This window comes from Camellia sinensis, chromosome 12 (assembly GCF_055761805.1).
Source record: "Camellia sinensis isolate YWXY chromosome 12, ASM5576180v1, whole genome shotgun sequence".
NCBI lineage: Eukaryota > Viridiplantae > Streptophyta > Magnoliopsida > Ericales > Theaceae > Camellia > Camellia sinensis.
In genome coordinates, this window is record NC_138972.1 from 80688078 (window position 1) to 80703156 (window position 15079).

At 33.7% G+C, this 15079-nt stretch overlaps 1 protein-coding gene across 5 annotated transcripts in view; it reads left to right on the forward strand.

Moving 5' to 3' along the window:
* Positions 1–684: 684 nt before the first annotated feature.
* The window catches only part of LOC114288898 (uncharacterized), a 162767-nt gene continuing 148372 nt past the window's right edge, over positions 685–15079 (forward strand). Inside the window, exons 1-3 of one of the 5 annotated variants that reach the window (XR_014346630.1) lie at positions 685–900; positions 995–1113; positions 7448–8137. The gene's annotated coding sequence lies outside the window, so the exon portion shown is untranslated. Of the gene's footprint in view, positions 901–987; positions 1114–2584; positions 2970–7447; positions 8138–15079 lie in introns of those variants that run through there. The other 4 variants (XR_014346629.1, XR_014346631.1, XR_014346632.1 and 1 more) reach the window with 4 other exon arrangements.

Consider the following 15079-nt stretch of genomic DNA (forward strand, 5'->3'; position numbering starts at 1 on the left):
GCCTTTTTTTTATTTATTATTTTTTTGTTTTTTTTCAATTTCCACCTCACTAGTGGTGGATTTAGATCTCCTTATTTAGAGCTCTAAATCATTGCTGATCTTTAAATGATTACATTTTCTATTATTGAATTTGTAATCCAACCCCTTCAATTGAATAAAAATTGCATCTTTTAAAATAATGGGAGAAACTTTTTATATACATTTATATTTATTTGGGTTAATTACACTTTTCACCTCTATAATTTGATCTAAATTTTAATTTAATTCCTATAGTTTTAAAGTGAACAATTTGATCCATATAATTTGAGTTTAATTTCAATTTGGTCATTATGTCTAAATTAAAGATTTAACTTGATTATTTTGGAACACTTGTCAATTTTCTAAGATATACATAGACAGAATTAAAAAAAATTTAGACAAAAAAAATTAAATTAAATTAAAGTATGAATTGCCCATATAGTTCTAGAATTTATATTTCACCCCTGAAGTTTAAAATTTTATGACAAATGATCTATTTTATTAATAAAATTATAAAGTTAATTAATAATTTTTAATGATATTAAAAATTTATTTTAAATAATAATTTAAGTAATTTTATTATTATAGCAGTTAATAATTTTATTTTTTAATTAATTTTATTAAATAAAAAAAAAATATATAAGGGAACATTATTGGGGATTCTTCGTTACTTGAGCGAGAGAGATCTCTCCTCCTCCTCCAAAACCCTAGAAAGCGAACCAAACCTTCAAATACCCCGATAGATCTTCATACATTCTTTGCATTTGAGATGAAAGCAACATAGATCTTGGATTCACACAAGCACACGAGCACCACCATCGACCACCACCAGCCGCTGCCACTCCGAGCTTGGAGTTCGATTCCACGGACTCGATTAATTTGGTGTTTGCATATCTATTCGATTAATTCGATTCTAAGCCTTGAATTTATGTGTTCCGATTCTCCTCTCTCATCTCTCTTTGATTTTGATTTCTAGGGTTTTCATGCCCTTATTGAATGTGTTTTCACTTCTGTGATTGCTCGTTTTGGGATTGAACAAAAAGGACCTCTTTGCGATCGCTTCAGTCAAAGTCTACTTCGAAGAACGTTTTCACGGTACCTTCTCTCTCTCTCTCTAGCTCTTGCTTTCTGGTTTTTACATGCTGATTTTCGCTTGCATTTCGAGATTTCTATGATTTTGCGGTGGTTTAGTAGAATGAATTGATGTTGAATTTGATATTCCTTGCTGAAGATTGACATTATGATTACGCTTGTGTTGTCGATCTGATGATCTGAACTTAACTGTTGTGATAAACTTTAATGCTTTAACTGAATTTAACGCTTGTGTTGACAATTGATTGTTGCTCAATCAATCACTGTATTGTATTTGGAGTACTGTAACATCCAACCCAGTTGTTCTATAAACCTACCTTGTTTAAAAAAACTGACTCTGAGTGAATCCAAGATCAGAGACAATGTTTTCAAGAAACTAATTCAAAAGCTGCCCATTGATTGAGTACTTGTGTGTTGAGTTCTGTAAAAACTTGCAACACATTGAGGTTTCAATTCCAAACCTCAAGTCCTTGAGGCCATGGAGGTCGCATGCCCCCTGAGTTTTTCATATTTACACCATTTCCCTTATATTGTGGATTTTTTCTTTTCTTTTCAATGCTGTGTAATATGTGCCCCTTCTGCCTTGAATTTCTGACTCCGCTACTGATAGTTCATATAGACTTTTTCGTCCATTCTATATTTTTTGGTAAGACTATACAAACACAAATTATAGAGAATTAATGATATGGTTTAATTAGGGCCATTCATTTCAAAATAAATCAACTCTTACAATAATTTGGGAAGTAAAGTGTACAGAAAATTGTGTGTGGTAGTGATCATATCCAAATAAATTTGGAACACAGCATTCCTTAGGTCCTTAATTTCCATAAGAGCAATGATATAAAGAATTCACATATAGAATTATGTGATTTTTACGTTGTGTTTAGATCATAATTGTATTTGGAACATAGATTTGTGTAAGAATTTACAAAAAGAAGGAAAAAAATGGAGAAAAAAATTTAAACTTATATTTCATTCACATTATGCTTACTTATTTTCTTTTATTTTTTAATTTTTTACCTAAATTTATAATTCAAACACAACCTATAATTATTTTTCTTTAAAACTAAAATACCAATCATTGTGGCTCAAACTTTAAAATAAGCCAGCACAAATTGTGGTTCAAGTTCTAAAGTAAGCACAGTAACATCAATCTGGGTGGATTTTTTGTTCAAAAATTCTACTTGTGAATTTTTTTTTTTATTTAAAAAATGTTACATTGTTCTGTTTAACTTCTCTATAAAAATACTCCTTTTTTTTTTTGTTCCTTATAACATATACAATTATATTTGGGTCTTCTCGTTTCAAACCAAAAGACCATTCAAGGTGACGAATTGTTTCAAAAATATCATATATAAAATCTGCAAGAATAATCTGTTTTTTGTTTTTTATTTTTATTTTGGGGTCATATTGTATATGTTTTTTATTAGTTATGATTTTCTTGTTATGTGATTTTTTGAAATTTTTCCTGGAGAATTGAGTGAAAACTTGCTCCCTCCACTACCTGCTTTGAAGCATTTGAAGTTAGAGATAATAAGTGCATCATCAACCACTTGTTCAACAATTGTGGATGGCTTGGTTTGGATTTTTCCTGGTTTAGAGACCCTAACCATAAAGTCTGCTTCTACCAATAAGCTCATTAAGGCAAGGAAATATAACCTCTTGCTTACATGACAAACTTCATTTGATGGAGTGCTTAGTCATTTGTTTCGTTAATTATAGTTCTTCCAACATTTTTCGGAGAATGTATACAGAGCCTCGTCAGCTAGCACAATTGGGTTTTGTTAAGTACAGTTCTTCCAACATTTCTCATGGTCAATACAGAAGACAATCTTGCTTTTTGGCATTGTTCTGTGATATCTTTCAGGTCTTATTACTTTTTGCTGTCTTGTATGATGTTTCATTTTAGAGTAGATTTTTTTAGAGATTTGCTTAAGTTTTTGTGAAACTTGATGAAGATAAGGGAAGGATTGTGCAACGAAAGAGAGAACAGGATTTGAGAAATATACAGCAATGCACAAAACACCACTGTGTTCTTTGTCACTATTAGATGGGAATTAACCACTAGTACATTTATGTATTGAAGATGAGGGTTTCTCCTCTGTTTGGGTACCCACTTATTGGAGAGGCATATTTCTTCTTGTTTGCACAAAATGACTTGAGCAGGTGTCTAGGTGATATTGTCTGGCTTAATGTTCCAAGCCAGTTTGTCAATGACATATGAAGTGAATTAACCTGGTTCCATAATTCATGGCGGTGATTGAAATTTCTCATTGATGGTTCAATGAAAGTATTAGAGCTAGCTAGAACAGGATAACATTTTCCATTCTACTTTCTTTTCAACCTGTTCCTACATTATCTTTGGAAGCACCATCGATCTTTTACAAGCCGTTTCTTACCCCAATATTTTAAATTAACTACTTGATGTGTCATGCTCTACCAAACTTCCTTTAAGCCTTCAATCAGTGGCATATCTTTTCTCCTTGCAGCTTAATGGATTGTCTATCTAGGAATTGTCTGAATGCAATCTTGCCCTTATTCATGACAATTGCATAACTCAAAGCCCATATTGCTTGTGTCACAGGGATGTTGAGGTTTTTTCTATTTATAGGCACCAATATTGAAAAGTTAAACTAATCTTTCTTCACTCAACTTCATTTTTTATTTATTTATTTTTATTTATTGTATCTCATTCACATTAGCTTAATTGTAAATAGAATTTGCATGGATTAGGATATAAAGTATAGCTGAAATATTGTCCTTTCTTTTATAATCATTTTTGTGGAATGGTTGGTTGGCTGCTTGGTAGTTTGTTGATGTAAAACACAGGTCAATCTCAAGAAAACGTTATACTATAATGTTGTAAATGTATATATCAAATACGATTTGGTCCTGAATTTCTCCATTATTCATTTCACAAATTGTTTGTCATTGTCTTTAATTTTAATTTTCTTTGTTTAGGAAGGACTGTGATGGATCAAAACAAATTCAGATGGGGTTTAAGAGTAGGTCCAATCTGGTTTTGTTTTCTTTATTCTCAGTTGTAACTTTTTACGGCATATAAAATTATGTCATGAAAAGTGTAATAATTTATGACATGCAAGAAAATACCGTAAAAGATTATATACGTCATACAAAGTATGTCATAAATATATTAAAAATGATCTTCTACGGCATACAAAATTATGTCGTGAAAAGTGATGCTTTATAACATGCAAGAAAATACCGTAAAATATTATATACGGCATACAAAGTATGCAATAAATATATTAAAAATAAATTTTTACGGCATGCAAAATTATGCCATGGAAAGTATGATGATTTGTGGCATGACAAAAATGTCGTAAAAAATTATATACGACATACAAAGTATGTCATTAATGTTTAATTCATTACTCTTTACAACTTAACTTGCATCCCGTAAATGATGCTCAACTTTCTACGGCATGTCATATAACGTTATTTGTGTGCATGCTGTGAAAGAGTTTTTACGACATCCATTGCAAGCCGTAAAAATTTAATTATGTTGTAGTGTTACAAACATCACATTCGATTATAAAACAAATACATTCCTCTTCCCAAATATAAATATTTTAATCTACTAAAATAGTCAAAAATTAAAGTAAATACTAAAATAGATAATTTTTTAGAGTAATGTTAGAAACTCCAACAGTTCTATCAAAATTTCTATTAAATGTCTTATATAGGTGTAGGACTCACACCATGTGGGTCCCGCATTCATGTAAGACATTTAATAAAAATTTTAGTAGAATTTTTAAAATCTCTAACATTTTTGAACTTTTTAAATCAGACCTTAGTTGTGGGAATTTAAATAAAAAAATAAATGCGTGGACAAATATAATTTGTTAAAAAATTATCATAGCTATAATAATGAGTACGTGCTACATCGTTTGCAGTACTTGGAGGTTTTAAAAAGTACATACTTTCAATATGAAAAAGAGATCAACAAATCTATTAAAGGACAAACCAATGAACTAAAGAAATTACTGTCCAAGGTTGACGTCTCACGGTGGTTGATTTCTTGTCCTAGTAGAGATGTTCCGATTATCCTCAACATCATAAAAGAGAGGATAATTATAGAAGACATTTGGGAGTTCACACGGAACAAACCACCACAAAGATTTGTTTCGAGATTTTCTCCAACAAACTATCATAAATTTAATATTGGAGTTATTGAATAAGATGGAGAAATTTTGACTTGTGCTTTACTACGGGATGAAAACTTGGGGGTAGTTAGCTATCAGTATAGTAACAAGGGCAAGATAGATATCAAGAAATCCCAATTGGAGGTATTCATCGAGGGCATGTTAATAGTGTTCTCTCACAAGGAGAGTGAGATTAGTTTGTTGATTGTAGAGATGACGGACAAAGAAGTGGTCAAACAAATAAATTCGGATATGCTGGTTGATTTTTCCTTATTTGTTAAGCTTCAGTAAGTATTTTATATTGAATATTATTTTATTACTATTATTTTTATTAATATCAGGTTATTTATTGAGTTTTATTTGTTTTACAGTTTGACAAACTGTTTAAAATGTTGTTTCGAGGATGTGGAATTGGTATAGGTTCCTCGATAGATGAACAAGGCTGCTGAAAAAGTTTCCACACATGTTAAAGTAACTTTTTGGTCTTCTAAGGTCTTGGATGCAGAGATCGTAGCCATAAATGACATTTTTGACAATGACAAAGGAATGTTGGTAGCATATAATGTTGATGAATAGAGCAAGCTGCAGTTATATCTCTGTTGGTCTCCTCTGAAATTGGAACTGGAAGTAGAAGATACGTTCTAAATGAAGCTCAAGCAATCTTAACTATTCATTTTGTTAGTTTATATGTTTGCATTATATATAGTAAAAAATTTACATCGATTCGATAATCAAAATTATATGATTTCAGTCGTTTCAAAACCGGATATAAAAAAAAAGAACAGTTAAGGTTGCTTGAAACGGCTAAAAAAATTCGATTTTGAAACGACTGAAATCATAAGATTTTGATTATCGAATCGATTTAAATTTTTTACTATATATAATGCAAACATATAAACTAACAAAATGAACAGTTAAGGTTGCTTGAGCTTCATTTAGAAGGTAACTTCTACTTCCAGCTTCAATATTAGAGGAGACCAAGGGAGATATAACTGCAGCTTGCTCTATTCATCAACATCATATGCTACCAGCATTCCTTTGTCAATGTCAAGAATGTTATTTATGGCTACGATCTCTGCATTCAAGACCTTAGAAGACCAAAAATTTGCTTTGTGGAAGCTTTTTCAGCATCCTTGTTCATTTATCGAGAAACCCATACTAGTTCCACATCATTGAAACAACGTTTTAAACAGTTTACCAAACTGTAAAATAAATAAAACTCAATAAATAACATGATATTAATGAAAATAATAGTAATAAAATAATATTCAATATAAAATACTTACTAAAGCTTATCAAACAAGGGAGAATCAACTAGCATATCCGAATTTATTTGCTTGACCACTTCTTTGTCCGTTATCTCTACAATCAACAAACTAATCTCACTCTCCTTGTGAGAGAGCACCATTAACATGCCCTCGATGAATACCTCCAATTGGGCTTTCTTGATATCTATCTTGCCCTTGTTACTATACTGATAGCTAACTACCCCCAAGTTTTCATCCTGTAGTAAAGCACAAGTCAAAATTTTTCCATCTTGTTCAATGACTCCAATATTGAGTTTATGATAGTTTGTTGGAGGGAATCTCGAAACAAATCTTTGTGGTGGTTTGTTTCGCGTGAATTCCCAAATATCTTCTATAATTATCCTCTCTTTTATGATATTGAGGATAATCGGAACATCTCCATTAGGATAAGAAATCAGCCACCGTGAGACGTCAGCCTTGGACAGTAATTTCTTTGGTTCATTGGTTTGTCCTTCAATAGATTTGTTGATCTCTTTTTCATATTGGAAGTATGTACTTTTTAAAACTTTCAAGTACTGCACAAAAAAAATAAATAAATTAAACAACCCAAAGCTGCATGAAAAAATTATGAAATATCATCTTAATAGCAAACAACCCAATAAAAAATACTTCGGCACTATAAGCTCCAAGTACTTCTTGTACTTTATTTACATCAATAAAATTTCTTTTGTCAATAAAAAAAAACAACATATTTGATGTTTCTTTTGCCAATTTATCTTCAAATCAAAATTTATATTTGATGACCTCATCAAATTGTTGGGCCAGCTTAGTCGGCAGGAGTATATCTTGTGAGTGATAATGCAACAAATGTTTGCCCTTTTTGCAAAAGATCTAGTAATCATGTTCTGCTTTTGTGTTATGGAGTATGACAGGCGTGGTCTGACTTGTTAAATTGGTGGAATCTTTAGTGGGTTCCACCGGGACAGTTGAAGGTGTGCTCTAGTGGTGGTTTGGAGTTAAGCTTGGCAAAATGGAATTGAAAATTTGGAGAGCTGTAGCTGCTATTTTGTTATGGTCAGTTCAGAAACTCAGGAACGATTGTGTGTTTAGCGCTCAGTTTACTAATGAGGAGTTGTGAAGACTAGAATTGCTCTTTGTACAAAATCCTATTTAAAGGGGCTGCGTTATTCAACTCAGGATCTGATCTCTAATCTCAGTCAGGTTAGGCAGTGCATTGGTGGAGGATTCAGAGGCGGGGGAATTGCTTAGTGGCTATTACTGGTTTGTTGGTTCACTTGATGGCTGCTCTTGCTTATTGGTTGCTTTTGTTGTTGTTTGTTTTAGCCTCTATTTTTGGTTGTCTCCTTTGTTTGTTGGTCTCTCACCAATTTTGGGCAGGAGCGAGCAAATGATTGGGTGATATTCTCGGTGCCAACCTAGTTGGGATTTGAAATTCCATTTTGATGCTTTTTGCTCTTGCCTTCTTTTTTATTGATGTATACTCATATGTATTGTATGTTTATTTTATTCAATATTTTTTTTTTATAAGAAAACAAGAAAAGTTGTATGAACATTAATAGAAAAGCACAAGTCACAGACCAGATCTTGTTCAAATTAATGCCTCGGTACTTTGGCAGTATTTTCGCTCCTTAGAGCAGCCATGCAATATCTAAGGCCACCTGTTCTTTTCACATTTGTCACAGAGCGTCGAATAAATTGAAAAGAATTGAGCGTGCCACATAGGGAATAAAAAAGGACATATTATGTCACGACCCCAAACCGCCCCTAGTAGTTTGGTGCCGTGATGGCCAATAATTCGAGATTACCGAAGGCCAACTTATAAAATTCATACACAATCAGAGTATAAATATATGGGGCTCACAAGTGCGGAAGCAATAATCTAAAATACAAGTAGCCTATAAGAGCAGTGCGTAGATCAAATGAAATGGCATACATCTTTATGTAGCTTTACAACTTGAATACAAATAAAATGAAGTACAAAAAAATAAATATTACATCTTAACAAAAGGGCTTCACAAGTCGACATAAACAAAATACATGAAATACAAGTCAAGAAACATAATCTTCCAGATTGTCGACATACTCACTGCCGACATAACATACATACAAAACACACATCTCGGCGTAGCCGACTTCTTGCTTATTACCTACATATATACATAGGGAGGGTGAGCTTGGATACTCAGTGAATTGTATAAGTAATAAAGGGGTTAAATGAATGATACTTGAGATCTTTTCAAACAATACATAGTATATCTTTGTCAAAACCATACATAACATACCTTAGCTTGGCTTAAACATCAATCGAACATTGATCTTTCAAAACTTACTTATTTACTTACTTAACATACGTCAACTTAAAACATGGGGTGATGACATTCCGGCAAAACAAAAGCATAACCTCGGCATCGAGCACACCCGTTCATAGTCTGTCGGTGGCCGATATCTTAACAAGGGTGCTACATAGGCTTAACGTCTCCTAGCACGAAAGGACGGTGCTACCTAGGCTTAAAGTCTCCTAGCACGAAAGGACTTTCAAAACAAGATGTGCAGTTGCATTATAGTCCCCTGACACTAAGGATTTTCAAAACAAGGGAATAATAGACCCGGAATCGATTAGACAAACCCACCCGCACAAGGCAGTCGGTGGCAAGGGAGATATCTCAAACAAGGGTGCTACAAAAGTTTAGAGTCCTCTAGCACAAAGGACTTATGTTACAAAGGCCCGTAGCCCCTTAACACGAGAGTACTGCGAAAGTTTAGAGTCCTCCAGTACAAGGGACTTAAATGAGATCATTTTAAATGAGATCACATCTCTTGGCTACTGTATTCCTATTTCAGGTGAGATAATAACTCATTTTAACATTTCATACTTCATAATAGATACACATTTTGGTGTTGTATCACAGTCAGACAAGACATTCCTTTGCTTCTCAAATGATATTCATTTTAGTGCTATATCAAATCAAACAAAACACTTCCATACTTTCTAAATGATATACATTTTAGTGCTATATCAAATAAATATAGAAACACTTCTATACTTCACACCTGATACACATTGTAGTGATGTATCAATGTCAACAATTTCCGGTTTAGAGGTTCATCTCCCATCTTCCAATAAATCGTGGAGTACATCCCCCATTTCCTCTCACACAAAGCAATGTATATAAGCAGTTATCATATACAAGTTCAATCAATCAATACAAATGATACACATTTTAGTGCTGTATCAATGTTAAGCAAAACACTTCTAGACTTCACAAATGATACACATTGTAGTGCTGTATCAACGTCAAACAACTTCCGATTTAGAGGTCCATCCCCAATCTTCCAATATACCGTGGAGTACATCCCCCATCTCCTCCCACACAAAACAATGTATATAAACAGTTATCATATACAATTTCAATCAATACATAAAATTAATGTATTCTTTCAACCGTCATATTCGATGACACATCCAATCGATTAGTTTTAGTTTGCCTAATCATCATGCATTGTCTACAACAATCAAAATTACCCTCCACCGGTAGCCCAAGGCAATTATTTCTAAACAGATAAATTATCCGCATTTTCAAAAGTGAACGATTTATTAATCTGACTCCACTATTCCATCTCATAATGAACCACTAGCATTATATTCAACTCAATTTCACAAATCCATAACTTTCCCAAATTAATTATATCAATTAATTTATACACAATTTAGGACTTTCTCCCCATTTTCTCAATCTTGACCCCCAAGGGTCCAAATATTACCAAAAACATCAACATACTCATTTTGAAACCCAAATACACAGTTATGGTTTAAAGGAAACAAAACCCTCTTTTCAAAATCACACATTTGAAACCCTAACTTTCAAAATCCAAAACCATTTATACAAAAGCTCACAATCTAGATCAAAGCCCATAAAGATGAGTAGGAATCCCTACCTCAAAGATGAAACCCAACGAAGAAGATGAAGGAAACGAAGATGCTCCAAATCCCGAAATTCTTGGATCAAAATATAGCCCTCAACGATCAACACACTTTTTACAAAGGCCGAAGGATAGAGAGACACTCTAACTAGATCAAACCCTAGAGAGAAGGGAGATCCTAGAGAGAGAGGCTCTCAAAATCGATTTTGGGAAAGTAAGAGAGAGAAAGGAAATGTAAAAAGTGATTTAAAGTTACCCAGCGGATGACTCATATACGTATGACCCGCTCGAGCGGAGAATAGAACGCTCGAGCGTAAAGCACAAAAGATCTGGTCACACTCGAGCGCAAGAAGGCCCGCTCGAGCACCAAGAAACAAAAACAAAACACATTCGCTCGAGCGCGAAGTACCAGTTCGCTTGAGCGTAGATTTTCACCTCCCAGAACTTTCAGAAAAAGAATTACCCGCTCGAGCGCCAACAAGCCCGCTCGAGCGCGACCCGCTCGAGCGCAAGAATCCCGCTCGAGCGTAGAAAACACAACTGCAGAATTTTTGCAGGGGCACAAAATACTGGAAGTTTGTGAACCCTGCTCGAGCGCAAGAAGACCCGCTCGAGCGGACCATTTAAAAACTGGGCAACAACAATGGGAGCTAAAGCTCTACCAACCTGTAACAACCAAGCCCAACACATTCTAAAACTCAAACAAAAGGGTTTAAAGGTTGACAACACGATTGGTACAACTACCAACTCCACGGAACCACGTCCGAAATACAACAAAACAGTAAAGGGATAACCGGGATCGCTATAGCTGACGTCAGCGTGACGTCAATGCTTGGCGGCGTGGCTCGGCTCGGTCTGCGGCATGGTGGCATGGCTCGGCTCAGCTTGTGGCTTGGCTTGGCTTGTGGCTTGGCTCAACTTAACGGCTCAGATTGACGTCAGCGATGACGTTGTCAATGACGTCAACTTCTGGATACAGATCTGGATCCGGGCTAATGGATCGGATCGTACGTCAGACGGGTCGGACTGTGCAAATCCGGGCGAAGAAGACATGTGGTAGCGCGTGGTGACGATGTTGACGGCATGTGTAGCGCGTGCGGTCTCTGTGGGACTCGATTTTCAAAGTAGTTTTTTTCAGTGTGATCGTCTCAATGAGAACTACACACTGGTGTGATCAAAACATAATTTCAACAACTTTGATTTCTGGGCAAAATTTGAAACGATGCTCTGTTCTACAGTTTCTTTTGAAAAAACTGGCCCTCCTAGAGTGGGGTGCGAACCACTTATGATGGTTTACAAAAACAAATACCAAAGAGAAGATTTATAATCTAAAACATATTTATTTCATACATTGAGGAGGAGAAAAAACACACTCTTACTCACTCTTACTCTCTAACTCTATTCTTTCTCCTACACTGTCACAACCTAAACCTGTCCCTAAAAGTTTGGTCCATGACCGCCCCGTACTTAGGCCTCAAAACAAAATTTCAATAATATGCGTCTGACAACGGGGCCTAAAGCGGAAGCAAATAAATTACAGAACGTCCATTGAGCAGTGTTTATATGCCAAGATTTAAACACACACAGTTTATACATATATACATATATAAGTCCATGTCATGTAGGTATATGCAAGGAGTTCGCAATCAAAAATTTACATATTACTCATGAGTTTAACAAATACCACCAAAAACTAGACAAAACATGTGGCATCTAAAGAAACAGACAAAAAAGCTTCAATTGTGGAGCTTAACACAACAGATCCACCAAAAAGGGCTCCTGAAGCTGACTTAGGGCTGTCCTCCAAGCTGATCACGTACATGAACATATGTAAAAATGAAATGAGTAAGACTCAGTGAATAATAATAATGTAAAGAGGTTCGGGTGAATAAGCATATGTCTTGGAGAATATTTATTTAACGTTTACATGTCCCGTTCATCATATTCCAAAACGGCCAACGTAATGCACAACGGCCTTGGGCCCAACGTAATACATAACGGCCTCGGGTCTAACATAATACCAAACAGCCTTGGGCCCAACAATATACCAAACGGCCTCGGGCCCAATAGAGTACAAAACGGCCTCAGGCCCAATAAAGTACTCATATATAACGAAACAGAACAACTTTAGGTCCTTTTATTATGCCATTACTCATGCTTATATCATTGTTCAGTCATTTCCATTCACTTAAATTTATTTAACGTGTGCCACTCACGAGCAAAAGTACATAAATCATTGCACCATTTATCCCAAATATGTCATTCGCAATCATAATGTAATAACCATAGTACAATTTATCCCGAATGGGCTAAATACAACTAAGGTACGTAATTCATAAACAGGAATACAGAAATAAATACATAAATCGTTACACTATAATTACTCACAGTGGTTTAGGCAAGCAACGGTCTCTTTCTGCAAGTGACCTACACGTAGCACACATACACAAATAGATAAATAATGCATTCTTTCCTTAGTTTATCTCTTTAATCTTTTGTTCGAGTTTTTTTTACCTCTTATTTACTTCCAAGTATTTTAGAGGGATTAGATAAACACATTAACGGTTTCAGAGGGTCAAAAAGAGGTAACAAAAGTGGACAAAATTGTTCCCAATTCCCGCACGTGCGGAGAGGTGTGTTGCACATGCCACTCGCATGTGCCTTTATTTCAGAATGCCAGAGTTGTTTCCTCTATTTTCCGCACGTGCGGCTGTGCCTCCTGCACGTGCAGCCATGGGCCCCGCACATGCGGTCCTGAGCTCCGTTTGAGTAGTCCGAAAATCCAATAAATTCAAGCTTCCTAAACTCAATTCCAAGGTTCAATTCAAGCAAATTCATTTCAAAAACATATTATATGATCATGGTAAACATAAATCTCAAGTTCAATTAGATCATAACTCATTCATTTCATTTCTTGATCTTATATATATGCATGAGCTCAAAGTATGCAAAGATGCAAGACTAAAATTAACAAAAGACAATTGCTCATAATCTAAGTCAATACAACTCAAAACATAAGAATCAACTCTTTAATGAATTGAATCCAAAGATCACATGCTCAATTTCATGAATATATCCAACCAAGACCATAATTCATAAACCGTAACTTCAATGAGTGTAAAGCTTCATCTTAAGACTTGATTCTAACCAATTTAAACATGCTTGCCAAACACACCTTCACGAATCAGACTGAATCAATTTTCAATTAAACCTCTTAAAAGGGTTCTAAAATTCCCATTAGCACACTCATGTACTCAAATTCGGTCTCTGTACTCATTAAAGTCGTTAATTTCAGTTTTCTAGCCTAATAAAGTTAATTAATTCGTTACGAATCAAATTTTTACAAAACTCCACATAATGTCCTAAAAATCATGCTAATCATAACTGTAAAGTCAATTTTCGTTTATCGCACCTTTAAAGTCCTCAATTTGCAGTTCAAAAGTCACAATTTCAACAGATTTCTTTATAACCGACATATACTAATTGAGAAACATGTAATTTACTCATTAAAATATGGAATTTTACATCAAGCACACAATCACACGTACAATCGCTCATATAATGAGGGAATTAAAGCATATTGAGCATTTTAAAAAGTCGGGTTATTACACACACTGATCTCTACAATACATAGGCTATTTATAGATAAATTAGATAACGTGAAACCATTAAATGCAAATGCAGCTAAGGCTGTGAATTTCAAATGGTTTCAACCACTTGTTGAAAAACTTGATTTTAGCCTCCATACTTCTACTCTTAGGCCGGTGGAAAAAAATCATGATAGGTGGTGGTGAAGCAAGATTACTCCACAACAACTATTACTCCCAAATTCATTGCAGTATTATGTCCCATGGGGGGTGGGACACAAATGGAGGGATAAGGGGATATGAAATTAGGTGGTGAAATAATCATTTTGACCATTTACTATTTAATTATGTATTATATTTAGTAAAATTCAATAAAATTTAAATGTCTCAATTTAAAAATAAAATATTTTTATTTAATTTTTATTGATTTTTTTATTTATTTAATTTTTTAAATAATTTTTTGTAGATATTTTATTGACGTTTTATTTTAAAATTTTGTTTATATTTTATTTAATTTTATTATTTAAATTTTAATAGAAGTTTTATTTAATTTTATTATTTAATAATTATTATTTTTAAAAATAAAATTATTTAAAATTTTAATTAAAAAAAACATATATTTTTATTGATATTTTATTTATTTAATTTGTTTAATTTTTAAAAAATAAATTTGTTTAATTGTGTAAAAAATAAAATAAAATAAATTTTTATTTAATCTAGTTAGAAATAATTAAAATATTAAAGATATGTTTAATATTGCTATTACTTGGTAAATAATTAAAAAGGGTAAAATAGTCATTTAAACATTTATTCTTCTCCATAATATCCCAAACAAACATAGAATTCATATCATGTCCAACCAAATAGTCTCTAATCCCATGACTAAACAAACATGAGATACAAATTCAGTCCAACCAAATAGTCCGAAGATAAACAGACACACCCTTTGACCATTATGAATAGAATGTTATGCCATTTGGTTTAAAAAATGCTCCATCTGAATTTCATAATATTATGAATGATATTT